The 19,452-nt window shown below is 38.4% G+C and overlaps 1 protein-coding gene across 4 annotated transcripts in view; it reads left to right on the top strand.

Annotated features, from left to right (window-relative positions):
- The window catches only part of LOC144631199 (galanin receptor type 1-like), a 73,559-nt gene that overhangs the window by 3,460 nt on the left and 50,647 nt on the right, over positions 1-19,452 (top strand). For 3 of the 4 annotated variants that reach the window (XM_078489607.1, XM_078489612.1, XM_078489608.1), the window contains exon 2: positions 4,610-4,773. The exons of the other annotated variant lie outside the window; for it this stretch is intronic. The gene's annotated coding sequence lies outside the window, so the exon portion shown is untranslated. The remainder of the gene's footprint in view (positions 1-4,609; positions 4,774-19,452) is intronic. 4 annotated transcript variants of the gene reach the window in all.

Genomic DNA, 19,452 nt, shown 5'->3' on the forward strand with positions numbered 1-19,452 from the left:
TTAGTAGCATAGAAAGTTTAATTTTCATTAAAAGGAACCCTATGCCAGTTTGCAAAAAACACAATGCACCGATTTGTGGCTTGAATTTAGTTTGCCAGCTGAACTAAGATCTCTGTAACTGACTGTTTGGAGGATAAATTGTACAGTGGGAACCGAATTCTCGACTCCCAAAAACTCGATTCGAAGTCGCTTCCCTTGAAATTTCGTTTTTCAGTAAAACACTGCAATTTTATCCCAGATTTCCCGAACTCCCTGATTTTCGAACCAATTTTTGTTTCCCTTGAACTGAGATTTGAGAAATTAAGATTCCACCGTATTTCATATTGCATTTAGTACAGCATCGATGAGCTACATGACACATGGACAGTGTTTTTAGAACGCAGTGTGTATAAAACTTGTCTTTTTTACGCCCGGCCTAAACTTCGCTTAAATAATCGGCCCAACAAGTTCAGCTGCGATCTCAGTGGGGGTTTGGGGTGGAAAGGGAAAACATGTTGTAAATCAGAGCAAGAACAGGCTGAATAATTATCCTAAATAATTATTGTGCGCGTTCGGTTGTTTGCTTTTTGAATGAGGGAGACGTGAAAAGTTTGTAAAATTCAGGAGTAGTCTTGACGTAAACGATATTTTATCTAGCTTCCGGGAAGTAATTAATACTCCTTTTTTCAAACACCAGCAACTTTTAATTCGATCGTTGCTATTTTGAGTCTTTTCTGTCGGATGCTGACTCTACATGAAAAACCATTAACGTTAAATTTGTTTCCGCCTCTTTAATAGAACGTGATATATTTTTGCAATTAGTCTCTGAACCTCAGATGCGCATTTAAGTGGAACATTATATTCACCTTCTTTGATTATATTTGACAATTTACACAAAAAAGTCATATCCAATATTATTTTCTGTTTCGTGGGACTTTCAGATAAGTAATTGCCCCATTGAAAATACAACGCTGTACTACTTTACGACTTAAAACAAAAACAAATCAATTTGCAGCCCGCCTTACGAAAGTCCCACCCACCTGCTTATTTTAAGCACAGGCAGCCCAAGCTCACGTTTCGAGCGGTCGGAATGTGGTGGGAATTGTTCACTGAGAAGATTTTGCCGTATTTATGCTTAAAATTCAGGAAATATACAAAATAAAATTACTTTTGCCAATTGCTGAGTCCTTTTGCCTGTCTTGCGTCTTGAAGTGGCGTTTTAGGCGATTTTTTTGCTCCCTGTTCCTTCTTTCGACGCGCGGAAAAAATCGCCTAAAGCAACAAGGCAAAAGTAAGTTTATTTTTTATATTTACTGAATTTTAAGCATAAAAACGGAAAAATCGACAAACGGTCAAGTGTAACGCAACACCGATTACCTACCGTCCGCACGAAACGTGAGCTTGGGCTGCCTGTGATTTCAACAAAAGGATTTGTTTAATTAATTTTCGGTAGATATAATTCACCACCAATTTTCGGTATGATTTGAATGAAAACTGGAAATAAAAAAGGCGGCCTGGTGTTTTCAGAATCATGTTATTAGTTTCGGTCCCAGGGCGCTCTCGTTCCCTCGTTCGATTCTAGCTACGAACTGAATCCCGAGAAGAAGATTATAATGTTGTATTTACTAAAAGATTAAACGGAATGTAAGATTTCGGGAAAGTCAAACTTTCCCTTTAAAATTAAAAGTATAATAACAATAAAAGTTGCTGCTAGCATAATTAGAGGTCGGCCACGGCTCAAAACTCTGCAACATTGGTGTTCAATGATGAACCAAATGCTTGCTAAAATTCATTACTTCTTCAGTGTTTAGCTGGCGAAGAGAATCAGTACCAACTTACGAGATAATTAAGCCTTTTTACGGCCTTCAAACGACAAAGGTATATCGTTTTTTTTTTAATTTCCTTGTGAGGAGCCTTGTGTGTTTTCTCAGGATTGAGCGACCAGGAATCTGATTGATTTGAAACACAGGCGGCCCAAGCTCTCTATCAGATTACCTTTGGACGTGACTCTTGCTTACGAGCGGTGTTGTGTTACAAAGATTCGATTTATAAGGGCTTGTATGGGAAACAACGGTTTTGCTTTAAAAGAAAAAAAAATGTATATTTTGTGAACAAAGTTGACTTACTATGATTCGTTGTTTCATTCTTTGTTGTCTGCCAGATTCTCAGGTCGATACAACGCGTTTTCGGCGAGTTATCGTTATTTAGGTGTCCACTGCTAAAATAAAGACAAGGCTGTACACTGATTTCCGGAGTGCCCGCCGCTCGAAGCGAATAAATCCTCTGAAATTAGTCCTGTCGACCCAATTCCTCCACAGAATCAAAGAAGAGATGTTGAAGTTCCATGTCTGTTCACTTGATTCGCAATTCTGCGCTCAAACGCCTTCGCTACGAAAGCTTTTTTCCGAAATTGCTTCACTTCACAAATTCGAAATAGCCGCGTCCAAACTGGCGTGGACGTTCTCGTGGTTCGCATAGCATGTTGGGTGACTATAATTAACCCGACGGGGGTGGACAGCATCGATTTGTTGACAGCCATGCACTGGCGACAAATCGATGCTGTCCACCCCCGTCGGGTTAATTATAGTCACCCAACATGCTATGCGAACCACGAGAACGTCCACGCCAGTTTGGACGCGGCTATTTCGAATTTGTGAAGTGAAGCAATTTCGGAAAAAAGCTTTCGTAGCGAAGGCGTTTGAGCGCAGAATTGCGAATCAAGTGAACAGACATGGAACTTCAACATCTCTTCTTTGATTCTGTGGAGGAATTGGGTCGACAGGACTAATTTCAGAGGATTTATTCGCTTCGAGCGGCGGGCACTCCGGAAATCAGTGTACAGCCTTGTCTTTATTTTAGCAGTGGACACCTAAATAACGATAACTCGCCGAAAAACGCGTTGTATCGACCTGAGAATCTGGCAGACAACAAAGAATGAAACAACGAATCATAGTAAGTCAACTTTGTTCACAAAATATACATTTTTTTTTACTTTTAAAGCAAAACCGTTGTTTCCCATACAAGCCCTTATAAATCGAATCTTTGTAACACAACACCGCTCGTAAGCAAGAGTCACGTCCAAAGGTAATCTGATAGAGAGCTTGGGCCGCCTGTGTTTGAAATTGCGCAGCAAGAAATGGAGACGAAATTTTAATGTTGTTTTTTTTTTTCTTGTTATGATAATCTGTTCTAAATAAAGATTTTTTGATCATTTTTTAAAGTCTGTCAAGTGGTTATTCCATGGATTGTTTCAAGAAAATGTTTTAACGCGATTGACATATTTCAAATTAGTTTTAATTAGTCATTTTTTATACGCGTCCCATACACGCGAGATTACTTGTTTTGCATTGAAAGTCTTGAAGACCAACAAAAACATGTGTAAAAGTTGTCCGTGCGGGTTGTTTTCTCGTTTTGAAAACTAGCACAAAAGATGATGCACGAAAAGTTGCATGCTCAGTTGTTTGTTCAAGAATATGATCCAAATGCCAAAGGATAAAAGAAATACTGTAAAATGAGTCTGAGCATATACTGTAACTTTTATTTAAATCGTGTTTTGGTGGGCTTAGTTTTAGGTGCGATAGAGCGGTTTTCACTTGAGCGTCGAAAGTAATTCGTGTTTGCATTGGTTTTGCATTGCTACATTTAGTGATTAATTTAAAACTCTCGCGCCATTTTCTCAGCCAATCAGAAGTAAAACCAAAACCAATCTTGCCTCGCTCGCGTACGTTTTCCCGTGCTTCGTTCCAGCTACATGTATTTGCTTAGAGTTTTGATTGGTTTACTGGATTGTCTGTGATCGTTGTGATTGGCTAGAGTGATTACTTTGGTTTTGGTTTTACGACACTCGATTGAAAACTGCTCTAATGACTTGGGGGGGGGGGGGGGCTTCCAATCAGAAGGAATTTCGCGTTCTAAAATTGCCGTGGTAATCGCAAATGAAAAGAACGGTGAATGCTTGTCGTGTCGCTTAGGGTGTAAATTACGGATTTTGGCCTTACTAAGGGTATTCGAACCTATATTTTGGCAGTGTGGCGGCTAAAAAACTGTCATTCAGGGTTGCACGTTAAAAGAATACACAACGTTATTGTCTAGCTAGACCAACCAGGCATGATAAAAAAAATCTTGAGCCACGCCCAGACTGGCTTAGAGGTTTAAATCAAATTTTCCGACAAACATCCCCGGAGTCTCCCCTATATATTTTTAAAAAAAGAAAGACTGTTCTCTAACTAACTGAACGTCTGAAACAGGCTATTTTTACACACGTACAATTCTAACGAGAATGTATGTCTTTAAGTGTCACGTATATAAAAAAAATAATAGAGATAAATGAGTTAATATAAGCCATGGGATTATATTCGAGAGAGCTTATTATTGGAAGAATTTTTGTGTCTGAGATTTTATAATCTGGGGGCCTACGTTTTTCGGGTTCGGTCATTATCAATTAAAAAAAATTCGGTATTTACGAACAATAACTTCAGAGAATTTTTTCTAGATCTCCGGAATTTTTTTTTTGTCTGCGGAAAGGGGAAAAATCGCAAAAATCACAAAATTGAAACCCACAAAATTGTCCTATCCGTAGTGAGTGAAACTTAATATGTGCAATTGACCATTACAGCTTATTTTGTGACAGGGAAGATAAATGCCATGTCTAATGCAAGGTCAACACGAGCGGCTTGTCAAATAAGAAGTTGGTAAACATGAGGCGATGCTGCACAAGTCGTCTCCTTCTATAGCATCGTGATAGAGCAAGTGAAGTTGCGACCGACCAGCCCTTTCTCTGTGAGCTTCTGTGTGGTAAGGCTACAAGTTTGTATTATTTTACGTAAACGGAGTAACGAGTTTCTTCTTATGCGCTGAGGCCATTGTTAGAGGGTTTCATATTTGAGTGGTACACGGAATAATCCTTACAAAATTTGAAATGGTTGACCCCAGTAATTTTATGAGACAAGTCATAGTTTCTTAGCAATTCAAATAACGAAGAATGGTCGATTTTAATTCAGGACCTTGCCGAAATCTGCGAAATTAACCGTTAATAAATAAATACATGTAATTGGTCAAGGCGTAAAGATTTATCGATCATGTTCAGCAAAAATTTGGTTATAGCAGACATCTTGCGGCACTTTTTAAGCATAGATGTTGAACTATAGAATTGTTTCGAATGATTGCCTGTTTTGGAATCGAATGACTTGATTAAAGATGGCAGTCGATGAGTTATAAAATACTTTTCACATTCCAGAGTGAAACGATTCGTGTCTTCTGTGAGGGAAACTTTGAAAATCGTTTATTCCTTCTCCAAAAGACCGCGATAAAAAATGTATTTAACTCAGAAAAACCGTCAAGTTTAGATCAAATGAACCGCGAAGCGAAATAAGATTACACCCCTGTATTTTCCAGTATTTTGCTTTTGTCTTCTGTTTTGTTTTGGCGCGGCTGGGGGCTCCGGGGATAGGCGGCTTTAAGACTTCACATCTGCTTTATAGCAAAACATTTATGCGCTGTCGACACCGACGAGGACGATTAACAGCTAGATTTTTATCTTGGCTCAGTTTTATTTTCACGCCTTCACCTTATTGAAGCTAATGACGGTCATTTGTTTCCTGTTGCCTGTTAACCTGCGATCAGGCTTTCTTTTTTCGCCGCGAGAAAAATAACGCCTGATCGCAGGTTAGTTGCCTGTTGGTTTGCTTCGCTGATGCCAGTCAGCCATGCTTGCTTTGCTGTACATGCAATCCTACACACGTACTTTTTCATAGTTGTGAATGACCAAGAAAGATTCGTTTCCAATTTATTGGACGTTTACCACTTTGTTATTGCATCATCATACTTTTAATTGTCACTGCTATGTGTCTGCTATGTTCAATCATGGACCAATCATTTAAAAATACAAGATTACCGCCGTCAGTGGCATATTTTGCAAATGTCGTATGTTGTGTTTTATGTCTTAAGCAGGCTCTTGTCGAAGACATAATGACTAAAGAAATGCATCATGATTTCTGGCTTCAGGTATTCTGATTTGGGACAATTGTAGAGTCATTGTAAAGAAAGTCAAATGGTCGTGTTATGACGTGGGAAATTCAAAGGACCTCAAAAAAGGGACACACAAAGATCGAAGGAATTTTCACGTTAAAATTTCAAGTTTCAAGTTTATTGTTTCTCCCATTTATTTTGTAGGTAGACCTACAAAACACGTGACTCTCATAACGGAGCATTCGATGCAACGGGCAATAGTCACTAAAAATTTTGTGGAGCCAAGCAAGTTCTTTATTTCACAGTATACCACAGCACTGTGGATAGCGTGCCAAAATATAATACAATCTTTGGGGTATCTATCAACACAGGTTTTTCAAGCCCAGCATTTTTGTTTGTTCTTCATATCTCACACCACTCAATAATGATTAGAAAAACATATTATGTTCCTGTATTGTAAGGTGTGAAAGATATGATAGGATCTGTTTCACTCAACGAGCTTTTTTTTTCAAGCCACTGTGTTTTATTTTTCGAGAAATGTGTTCTAAACTCCCTCCACTGTAAAAGGTAAATTTCAAATCGAATGAGCAGACAAATTTTTGATATGTTTTAATAACTTTTACAGTTTCAAATAACCCAGTTCCCAGTTTGAAATGTATGTGTGCATTTTCTTGCCGCAAGAATTGTTCTCCATTTATCATTACTTATCTCAAATATGTTATTTATCCACTGTAAAGGGGACTGTAAAGTATCCGGTAGATCTCATCGGTTTGTCGCTGTGGTTTTGCTTATCTTGGAGTCTTGACATGATTTAATATCTCGAGTATCATATGATAAGGGGAAATGTTTTTTAATTGTTTTTTGCGGGATGCAGAAGCGCTTGGTACAACAGACTTGAATGTTTGTATCAACATTAGTTTGCTTGTATATAAAACAGAAAATAACCAAAAAAGGGTCAAGGTTACCCAACTATTACCCAAGGTTACCCAACAAATTAGCCATTTTTTTTTCAAGAAGCACCGTCTGTTATGTTACTTCAGTTAAAGCTAGCCGGGTAATGTTCATTGTTCATCAAAGATACATCTAGGGACTTGGCGTCCAACCGGGGAGACGGGGGCTGGGTGGAGGGGTTGTTACACCCCCAAAGTTTTGCTCCATAAAGCTATACAATTTTGATCCTTTTTCAGCCCTTCAAAGAATGTTAATCAGACCGTAGTTAAAATTTTTAAGAGGAAAGAATGAGAAAGTCTAATGTCTGGACGGACCAGAGTGCACAAAACATGCTCTATTTCTGGTAAAAATGGCCAAACTAGTTCTCGAGTGACAAAATGTCGTCTATCTGTTCACTCATTACTTTTTTGTAGCCTTTAATTGGGATTTCTTTTTTCTGTTTTCGTCTTCAAGACTGCTGATGATATATTTACCACAGAATGGCAAACTTACTAAAAAATGGCAAAAATTAAAGCCACAACAATTTCTTTCCATGAATAGGATATTTCTGAAAGTAGCAGGAAATAATTTACATAACAACACAGAACCTTAACTGGCAATACTCCACTGAAAGAATAACCAGCTGACGTAAAAATATTAAACCATTTGGCTGCGGGAAAAGCCAATTAACAATAGACGTACATAATTATGTTTGTTTTTCTTTGAAAAATCGCAATGAGCCGATTATCTGTAAGCCTGTGTAGACGTCTCAAATATTGCGACGTCGGAAGGAAACGCGGGAGGCTAAATCTTTCGGGTGGATATTCATGATTCATTTGTCTGTCTACAACATACATTCCTGGTTAGAAAACTGAATACTGTGGCCAATAATCCAGTGTATTGTGACATGTAAATAACTCCCCGCTTTATGAAATACGTATTTTCTTGTTTTTAATAACATATTGAGCGATAACAACTAAGTATAGTGCCAAAGATTAAATTTGATTAAACATGATTGGCCCGAATTGGTTGTTGAAGGGGTGGAAAGTCTATAAATAACAGAAAAAAACAGAAACGTGCGTATGTGAAACGTCCAAAAATACTACAGTGCCAATTGCGATAAGTACATAACTCGGTTCCCGTTTCGTAAAATACCGTATTGCCTTCGTTTATCTTAGTTCACAGTTGATAATTAGAACTGAAGTAAATATTCTAGAAAATGCTTTTAAAGGCGCGGCGATGTGCACTTGAAATCTAGAAGCGCTCAGGACTGTGCTAGCAGACTGCTACTGAAGTGAAATATTATACAGCAATTGAGCATTAGTTGCCAAGCCGCAAAGAAGTTTGAATTGGGGTCAACTTGAAAGGCGTGTTACGGCTAACATCAGGGGATGTCGCATACAATTCGGATTTTTTTGCACCTCTGTTCTGAAGACAAATTACGAAACAAAAGACGAGATCCGAGAGGAGACGTTTATTCGATCCGTGAGGTAAGCTTTGAGTTCGTTTAAATTTCATCAGTTTTTCAGCTTTGTGAAGAGGATAAATGGTTTTGTTGGGAGTTTTGAGTGAAATACGGCATAATCCTGAGATCTAGAAAAATCGACCATTAATCTCAGGTCTCAGAATAGCATTTTCTTAAAGGGACTGTGTCACGGCTTAGTTAAGTTTATTTTGTTAGGTTTGCTTAATACTTGCTATGAAACTTAATGTTTAAAAAGACTAATTCTATGGATCTAAGTAACAAACCCATGGCTTCATTGCAACCGAATGTGTCTCCCGGGCGTTATAATTTAAAGTTACCAGCAAGCGAGACCATCTTTGAAAACTGTTTAGCCCAACAATATTGCAAACCCCATATCGCAATCCGTCTCAATCTTCGTCACTTTTGGCCATCCGTACCTTCTTTTGTATTTACGGTGTTATTGAAATGTTTCTTTACTATATTTTAAGCAGTTGTTTTTATTTTTTCACCGAATTTAATGGGCATTTCCAGTGACTGAAATTGGTTAAAATTAGTAACAGTTCCTTTAAATAGCCTGAGTTTTAGCAAACTGGTTTTGTACGCGTGGTCGATTTTGAGTCTGGTAAACTGCCTTACAGCATATACGTAATCTCAACTGAGCGTTTTGCCATCATTCATCGATCGTTCAAGTAAAGAACTCAGTAAACCAGGTGAGGTTTTAGGTGAAGCTGCATGCTTGGAGGCTGGTTTAGGCCGGCGATTTATTGCTGAAGTGCGGATGATTGGAATTCAGACGATTGTCTATTTCCGAAGTCTTGATTAATTAAAGGAGTGTTGACACATGAATCAATGCTAAGAACAGTCATTTCCAGAGCTAATGTTCGATAATGCGTAATTCAGAGTGAAACTTATATTCAGTTATTCACCTGTAGGGGGTAGAAACAACGAACACATCTCCACTAATAAACTTAATAAACAAAACTAAATAAATAAAGGTACGAATCTTCAGTGCAAAGAAAAAGTAGCGGGAAGTGTATCGAAGTGCAGATCAGTTAAGGGCTCGGTCAGGTCTTCAGGCATTAATTCGCAGAAACCTCACGATTACGAGTTTTATGGCATCTCCTCAGCGAATTTCCGTTGCCTTTTTCTCTGTTCATTCGCGGTCTCTGATTCCAGGATGAATTAATATTCACCCATGCTTAGTAGCTTCAGATTCAATGGCGGCGACTCAGGCGGGCAATATTCTGATTTTAGATCCTCACTGGCAGTTATCAGTTTTACGTATCACTCATTCGTAGTCAGAAGAGACATTTGTTTCTAGGTTTTTCGTGTTGTTTTCTTTGTCATGTTTTCGTATTACGATATAATTTGAAGTACAAAATATTAAATTGTCCCAGCGAGTACACGAGTGTTATACAATGAATGATTGCAAATCTACTCCGTTTAGCGAAAATCCATGTCGTCGTTTTCATATTTTACAGATCTAGTTATTGCACTGAGAATACAACACAGGCCCCAGTTGTTCAAAGGGTGAATAGTGTTATCCACCGGTCATCATATCTTAAAAGACAAGCTGTGCATACCAATGGATAGTCGGATTTTCCCAGTGGATTACGCTATCCACTCTTTGAAACCGATTCCAGACCTGCGTAGAACACTGTTCTGAAATGATGTCTAGGACATCAAAGTCCCCAACACAAATTTAAATCTCTCACAGACATTTCTCGGCAAGGTATCTCAGCTATCAAAAGAGAGCTGTCAACGCAATGTTACTCAGCCCAGCATGTCTGTTTATCGTCCCGATCGCGAGTCGCATATCATCAGCACTCAGTATTGATGAGAAGAAACATATTGTATTTCTATAATTATTAGATTTTTTAAAAAAAAGCTGTTAAAAGGTTACCGGCTAGACATCACCTGACCCTATTTAACAGTTTTTCCTTCACCCCCCCCCCCCACCCTTTTTATTTTTTGGGGGGGGGGGCTTAACCCAAACCAACTAAAGAAAGCCATTAAAAAATTATTATAATTAGTAGCTTGTAATTTTAGAATTGACAATATTTTAGGTCAAACTCTAAGACACCATTTACGTAGATTTTTATTTTGCCTTAGGGATAATGATTCTTAGACCAATGGGTTCGAAAGAGATTCTTTCTTCTGTTTCTAAACTTTTAGAAACCGACACACATTTATTATAGAAAAGAAAACATAATTTCATTCTAACAAGTGCCTCCCACCAGCCTGTAGCCTGTAATTTTCTTATTTGTTTTTAAATGTTCTGTCCAAAACTCAGAATGATTTTCCTTCATAACCACTTTGTTTTAAAACTTAAGTAAATAGAAACATTTTAAGAATGTTTTCAGGCTCAAATCGTCTTAAAATTAAGCCCAAAAATTGACGTCCAATTCCATAGTAAATACTACTTTATCCGAGCAAAAACGTATCGTTTTACTTTGGAATTTCCCCAGAAGGATGCATCAGCTTTAAGAACATTGTTCTGTTTTGTTTCATATTCAGATTTGGTTTTCTTTTATCAGAGCTGTCATTTTTGCTTCACTTAAATCCGGGAACTAGGGCTTCCTGTTTGTTGGCTTCCGACTATCTGGATCGTCTGTCTCGTGTTGTCAGCCTGATTACCGCGCAGACCTTATTATTAATCATGTTTTTAGGCTCAATACTTAATTAACCAGTTCAGGTGCTTTATAGTTGGTAAATTAAAAAAACCTACTAGGCCTATTAACATAAAATTTGGTAATAAATATTAAAAAAGGAATAATTGTGAAAAGCAAATACAAGGCACCTGGTATAATTATTAAACTTTAGATCGGAAACGTCTCGCTTAGATTAAAACTATCCACAATAATCTGATAACTTTTCTGACAATCAATAAAATTTAAGAAGCCCGCTTCTATTTATAAATTATCGCACGAACGTGCGTCACATTTTCATATCATGTCACGTCTGCATTTTGATGACGTAGTTTGGCGCTGCGCGCATGAGACTGATTAAATTGTGTTTAGCGATGCACGTGGGATACTCGTCTCCTTTTCGAGTGGTTGTAGACTTCACACAAGGTGTACATTCGCTATGTTTGGAATCCACTTCACCTAAGCTTGACGCAGAAGGCTGGTTGGGTTCATAATTTTCATATTCAGCACACCCAGAAGGTAAATAAGTTGCACATGTTATCAACAAGCCCTACAGGAGCGACAGCCGGAAACTTTCCTGACATGACTGAGTTTGACTTCCTGGCTTTGCATTTGTCGATCTAAACATAATTGTATTACCAATATGGCGGATTTGTCTGTTTAAGCTCCTTGCATAGGGAGGGGCGGGAAAGGTTGGTGAAGCACGTCATGGAAATGTTAATGATTTAACAGTTTACTTTAATGAATGAAAAATGATCTAAATAAGGTCAAAACATGGAAATATGGGCATTCCAAATCGCAGGCAAAATGATAAAGCGAAGGCAACACTCCGTTACTAAGGGAGATCGCTTTTTGAGAATGAAAGACGCGTAGGCATTTTTAATTTAATCATTTAAACCATCTGAAAAAAAGGGAATGCGTTGCATTTTAATCGTTGGATCCACTCAAGATGTCACACTTAGCATTTAACACAAAATTTGTTTCATAATATCTACGTGTACTTTTACGTAATTACGTCAATTCGGACACGGACTTCCTCGCGAAGGTGACATGTTAAACAGTATGTTAAAGGAAGTACGAATACAGAGAATAAAAAAACACGGCAGCTGACAGATGCTTAGACAATCAGGCACGTTCATGCCAAGGAAGCAATTTAGGATTCGCATTTTGAAGTTTTTAATTAACGACTGTGAAACATCAAATAGCAATGCGCCGTGTCCTTCATTGAGTAATGGTGTAGCGTGGATCAAACACATCCTGAAGTAAGCAATGTCAGTATTTTTGTTTCACATTTAATGTATTATATTTCGGGGAAATTATTCACTGCTCTTTTGTTCATATTTAGCTTATAATCCAACAACGAATAATTTGGCGTTATAATTGTTATGCGGACGGTTGTTTTTATTCCAAAACCGATTTGGATTCGCGACTTCCGCAAATGCCGTTTGGAAAACGATCAATTTCCAACTATGGCCATCCCAATAAAATTTTTCGTTTCCCATCGTCCCGTCTCTTGTGATGGTGGGTCGGTCGGTCGGGCAAAAAAAAAAAAGGAAAAAGAATGAACGCTTGAAGGAAGAAACCCTGGTTACAAAGTCAACGCGAAAACGTGGCCTTTTCGTTCGTTATTCCTTAGTTAAAGACAAGGACATCACATCATACCAATTGTTGTTAATAAAACAAGATCGTGTGCTAGTAAATTAAAGTACTTGCTCGATACTTGCTTCTTTGACTAGTGCATCTGGATTTTTTTTTTTTTTTTTTACTTTTCGAAAAAAATGGGTCGGTCGGGCGATGGGAAACGAAACATTTTATTGGGATGGCCTATGTATCTATTCAAAGCTCAGTAATAATATTGGAAAATACGTAAAATTACTGCATCTTGTTATTACTCCACTGGAAATTTGGTGCCAAAACATAAATCTTAATATGGCCACAGCTCATGTGACGAATCAATCGGTCATTGAATTTTTCGCAAGACACAGAATAGAGTAAGGAACAACTAAGTTAGCCTTTTGATAAGGTTGTGTCTCAGTTTTAATCTTTTATCTTTGAAGAAGCAAAAAATGAAATAAGATCAATTCGTGAGGCGACTTCCGCTACCTCGCAAATGGCTGAGAATTTTGCAGTTTATTTGCCAATGAACCAGATTTAGTGTCATCGAAATTCATCAAATCGTCGTACTCAGTGTGATTCGTTCAAGCAGTTCAGATATCAAGTAAACTCGTGAAAAGGAAGTTGAAGCTACTTTAACTTGCAGGACAGGGGGATATAGACGAGTAGAATGAAGGGGGCCGGGGCCGGGGGGGGAGGGGAAGCATATGGTTTTGTCCATGTTTTCAGTGTAAGGATAGTTCTGTCTATTCTCACTTTCCTTATCGAGACAACGACATGATATTTCGAATTCTTGACCTATTGAGTAATAGTCACGCGGCTATCGTCGATGGGCGGGTGTTTGAATTTGAGCCCATCCGGATTGTCATTACCACGATCACTTTATAGACAACTGTCTTTGCGCTGGTTGTTCTATTCTGTGCGGCATACACTCTGCTGAAGAGACCCAGTGAGGTCGAAACAGCTGTCCAGAGTTTGCATTTTTGACTTTCAGTTTGGACTCTATCATGTCGTTGTCCCGTTAAGGTTTTTTCATTTCTACGTAGTGTCAGCCTTGCTTATCCAGCTCCTACGTACACTAGCAGCATTTTCGTCCGCGGTCCCTTGCTTTCTATTGTCGCTATTATATTCCATAGTTTCAAATTACATACTTCTTCATATATAGGTAAGTCTAAATTGAAATTGTGTTTCAGTTCGTAAAGCAAAGGGTATCAACGGGGTATCATGGTGATGATGATGATGATAATGATGATGATGATGATGATGATGATGAGGTTCATAGCTTTTTGTTTACCACATGTACAAAAAGTTCGAAATAAACAAGCTAAGGTTTCACTATGTTGTGCAAAAACTAAGATTAGATATCTACTTAGTGAATACAAAAGAGTGGTACTCTTGTAAGAGCGTCCCCCATACCCTTTGCAAAATTGAATCACGTTCAATTATTTGGCGTTTTCACGCATCGCGAATAATAACCGAAATGTTTCATGTTCACTCAAAAACCAAGGCAATTCCTGATTAGACCGATACGCCCGTGTGGCAAAAAAACACAGAAATTTGACTTCAGCGTTGCAGATAGACGTGTCTGTGAAGATCATAAACGCAACAAAATACCTGACGAAAGTTTCATTTTCAAAACCCAACCACAGAGCTCAAAAAGACGTATATTTACTAGAACACTAAACGAATCAGAAATTAAGTCACGCCAAACAAGATGAACCACGTATCCCATCTAATTAAAACTGAGTCCACGTGCACGTAAACTTGAAGATCTTAAAATTGGAGATCACGAATCACGAAAAAATAAAATTTTAGATCACGTTTCACGGGAAAATAAATAGCCCTAATCGCGTTTCACGTAAAAATTATAGATAGCCCTCTTGGAAATTGTTGTAGCTATTTTGTAGTTTCCTTTGGAAGCATTTCTTTTCTGACAGTGAAAACAGTCTGAAAATAAAACAACTTGAATGCAACATGTTTCACATAAATTACCCTATAATTATTCCTTTTGGTCACTAGAACAAGAGCGCACGTGTAAACAAATTATATAATGAAAACGTCACTCTTACACGGAGAAAGAGTTGGCAACGAATATAATACTTCAACCCATAAACTGCATTAAAATTCACCTGACTTCCAGATCCAAAATATATAAAAGGAAATTTAATTGTCTGGTGATGTATTGTAAACACTGAAGGCCCCTAAATGAGAAACACAAAACAAAGAGCTCCAATAATATGCGACAAAGGTGAGAATGCTAACCATACTACCAGTAAATGCTAGCCATACTAAACGGAAAATGTTTCACACACTTGCAATATGAGGGTTTTGGCGCAAATCCAAAAAAATGCGTTCGGGGCTTCGCCTGGCTCGCCTGCCGGCTTCGCCATTCTCGCCCCTCACTGTTTTTTTGGATTTGCGTCCAAAACCCTCATATTGCAAGTGTGTCGGGGTTAGATGACAGCCTTTCAACCCATGCACATGTATCTAGGCAAAGGCACCCTTTTAACACTTGTTGAGGACTGTCCTAAAACAAGTGGCCCCCGCCAAGCCCCAAAGAACAGGCGCGCCAGAATTATTTTTCAATTGAACAAATATTTTTTACTTTGTATATGCACCAAATGGCTGCCGCAAGATATTCGTCAGAAGTTTTGCAAGCTATGATGGAGGAAAACCTCCGTGAATTTCAAAGAAACCCGCAAAGAAATTTGTCTTTTTTACTGGCCAACACCGATTTTAACGATTGGCTCCGAGTATGGAAAATGGACATACCCGAAACCGAAAAAAACAACAAAGATCTTTTAATTTTTGCAAAAAAACACAAAAAAAAGTTTTATGATCTTTTGGAAAGTGAAATTGAAGAATTGAATGACATAAAAGCAAGCTTCGGGCTTAAAGTAAAATTTTCGATGAAAAGAAACGGAGTTACGCAACACATGGAGCACTATTTCAGAGAAAGAGAACCGCGTCTTTTTACAAAAAACACCAAAGACCGAATAAAAAAAGAGTTTGACGAATTTATTGACAAAGCAAAGGGAGAAATCGAGGCTTGGTCGGAGAGGGGCTCGGGGTGGGTTGTTGAAAGAATAACAAGGGCGTACACCTATGTTGCGCGTTATCGGCCATTGCGCGGAGGAACTTACTTGCCTTTGCCTCCCAAACTGGCAAACAAAAAAGCAATTATTAACGTGCAAAACAGTGACAACCAGTGTTTAAAATGGGCTTTGAGAGCTGCTTTATTCCCGCCTGCGAACGGAAAAGATCCTCAAAGAACAAGTAAATATCCCGTTGATGACGGCATAAACTACAACGGAATCGATTTTCCGACACCCCTAAAGCAGATTGACAGGCTTGAGGCGCAAAACAGAAACCTTGCAATAAATGTTTTTGGGTGGCACTTGAAAGACGGGTGTGTGATACCTCTCAGACAAAGCGAAAAAGAAAACAAAATACCCCGTATAAACCTTATGTTGATTGAGTCAGGATTGAAACAGCACTACTGTTTTATAAAAAGAATTAGCGCTTTGTTACACGACCAAACCAAACACAGTAACAAAAAACACTTTTGCATGATGTGTTTGACAAATTTTACAAGAGAAGACTTGCTTGAAAAGCACAAAAAGTATTGCAATGGGGTCAAAGGCAAGCCAACAAGAATCGAAATGCCAGATGAGGAGAAAAACACCCTTTCTTTTAAAAACTACCAAAAACAAATGAAAGCGCCTTATACGATTTACGCCGACGGCGAGGCATTGTTAAAAAAAGAGCGCCGAGAAACGCCCGAGAACCGCCAGAAAAGTTACACGTACAAAACAGAAAAGCACGAGGCATGCGGATTCGCTTACACGCGTGTAAGAAGTGATGGTGAACACGAAAAACCATTCGTTTACAGAGGAGAAAACGCCGTTGAAGTATTTTTGAACTGTCTTTTAATTGAAGAAAAGAAAATAAGATATGAATTGTCAAAGCCAAAACCTCTCCTTATGACGCAAAAAGACTGGGCAAACTTTAAAAAAGCCGAAAACTGCCACATCTGCGAAAAATCGTTGGTGAAACAAAACTTTTTAGACTCTTTGCCGGTTTGGCTTAAATCTAATAAAAAGGAGTTTGGTTACTTAGGACAGTTACACAAAAAATGCTATTACGAAAGAATAGAATTGGCGAATACTCTTAATAGCGGGAACCATTATAAGCTAAAAAAGCTTGAAAAAAAATCACACAAATTAGCCGCTGAAAACCAAAAAAACTGCCTAGCGTGCAAAGAGCCGCTTATCCAGCCGAACTACAAGGATGCGGTGAGGGATCATTGTCACATAACAGGCAATTTTCGAGGAGCCGCGCACAACGTGTGTAACTTAATGATGAAAATAAATCCAAAAAATATTCAAATACCAGTTGCATTTCATAACCTGAGTGGCTACGATGCTCACCATTTGATGCAGTCAATTTCGAAGATTTCAAAAGAGGCACAGAAAGAGGTAAAGTGTGTTGCAAACAACATGGAAAAATACATTACATTTTCACTGGGGGGTTTAAGGTTTATTGACACTTTGAACTTTTTACTTGGAAAGCTTGAAAAACTTGTAGAAGATACGCCGAAGGATGCATTAAATATGACGAAAAAGGTTTTCTTTGAAAAAAGTGAACTGTTGTTAGACAACGGAAAATATCCAAGCGAATACGTTGAAGTGTGGGAGGAATTTAATTATAACAACTTGAGTGAAAGTTTTTTTAAAGGTGGAGACGAAACTAAAGAAAAATGGCAAATTGTCAATAACATCCACATAACAGATGAAGGATACAAAGAAGCAAAAACCATTTTTATAGAAAAATTTGGCTTGTTAACACAAAAGGGGATTTATCCCTATGAATACATGGACTCATGGGAAAGATTTAAAGAAACAACTTTGCCGAAAAAAGAAAAGTTCTACAGTAAACTTACAGGCGAGCACATAACAGACAAAGAGTATGCACACGCGCAAAAAGTGTGGGAAACCTTTGGCTGCCAAAATCTTGGAGACTACCACGATTTGTATATCAAAACGGACGTTACCCTGTTAGCGGACGTTTTTGAAAACTTTCGAAAATTATGCCTTGAGAAGTACAATCTGGATCCCGCAAATTATTACACGTCGCCAGGTCTTTCTTGGGATGCGCTTTTGAAAAAGACAGGTGTGGAGCTTGAGTTACTCACAGACTACGAAATGCACCTCTTCGTCGAAAGGGGAATAAGAGGCGGGATTTCGTCGGTAAGCAAGAGATATGCAAAGGCGAACAACCCATATGTTAAGGGATTTGATCCGAGTCAACCAAAAAAATACATAATGTATCTCGATGCGAATAACCTTTACGGGTGGGCAATGAGCAAGCCGCTTCCGAAAAGTGGTTTTAGATGGAAAAAGGTTATGCCAACAGAAAAAGAAATAATGACAAAAAAAGAGCATGCAAAAACTGGATGGATTATGGAGGTGGAGTTAGAATATCCGAAAGAGCTGCATGACGCTCACGACAGTTACCCATTAGCGCCAGAGAAAAAGAAAATAGACAAAGAAATGTATTCGCCTTACCAAAAGAAATTAATGAATGATCTTGAATTAAACCCCCCAAACACTGAAAAGCTTGTTTTAACGCTTGAAGACAAAACCAATTACGTCGTGCATTACCGAAACTTGCAGTTTTATTTAAAACAGGGAATGAAACTCAAAAAAGTGCACAGGGTTTTAGAGTTTGAACAGGAATGCTGGATGGAGCCCTACATCCGGATGAACACAGAATTCCGAAAAAAAGCAAAAAACAACTTTGAAAAGACCTTTTACAAGCTAATGAACAACTCGGTTTTTGGAAAAACAATGGAAAACCTGAGAAACCGTGTAGACATAAGAATAGTAAGAAGCGACGAGACAAATAAAATAAGAAAATTGGTCGCAAGTCCATTGTATTCAAGGCACGTGATGTTTTCAAACGATCTTGTCGGAATAGACATGCGAAAAAGTAAGCTGTTTCTCAATAAACCGGTCTACACAGGCATGACTATCCTTGACGTAAGCAAGCTATGCATGTATGACTTCTTTTACAACCATCTGAAAAAGGAGTACGGGGAGCGTTGCGAGCTTTTGTATACAGACACAGACAGCCTTTTGCTTGTGATAGAAACAGAAGACGTTTACGCGGACATGGCAAAAAACATCGGCGAGTACGACACAAGCGACTACCCCGAAGAGCATTCACTTTATTCGAAAGAAAACAAAAAGGTGTTGGGGAAAATGAAAGACGAATGCGCAGGAAAACTGATTTCAGAGTGTGTTTGTTTGAGGCCGAAAATGTATTCAATAATGACAGAAGGTGAAAGCGAAAATGAAATCGAAAAAATAAAGAAAAACTTTCCTGAGGCAAAAATAAAAGAGTGCACTTGCGAAGGGGAAAAAATGCAGGTAATAATGGCAAACGACGAAGAATTGGTCAAAAAAATAAAAGAGAAACATCCGAAAGCAAGTGAGTCAAAATGTTGTAACACGCTGAAAGTGGACGAAAAAAATATAAAAAAGGCAAAGGGGGTGAAAGAGTGCGTGACGAAAAATGAGATAAATCATAAAGACTTCAAAGATGCACTTTTTCAAAACAAGGAAAGCTTTCACGAAATGCACATGCTAAGAAGCTATGCCCACGAGATGCATTCAATAGTGGTAAACAAAAAATCGCTGTCGCCATTTGACACAAAGAGATGGATAAATGAAGATGGGATAAACACTTTGGCATATGGGCACTATCGGATGGGTGCGGAGCACGAGAGCGAAGCTCTTGCAGAGAAGGGGCAAAAAAAAGAGCCCACCGCCCCATAAAAGGGAGTGA

The sequence above is a fragment of the Oculina patagonica genome, chromosome 11 (genome assembly GCF_052425735.1).
Source record: "Oculina patagonica isolate OP01 chromosome 11, crgOcupat, whole genome shotgun sequence".
NCBI lineage: Eukaryota > Metazoa > Cnidaria > Anthozoa > Scleractinia > Oculinidae > Oculina > Oculina patagonica.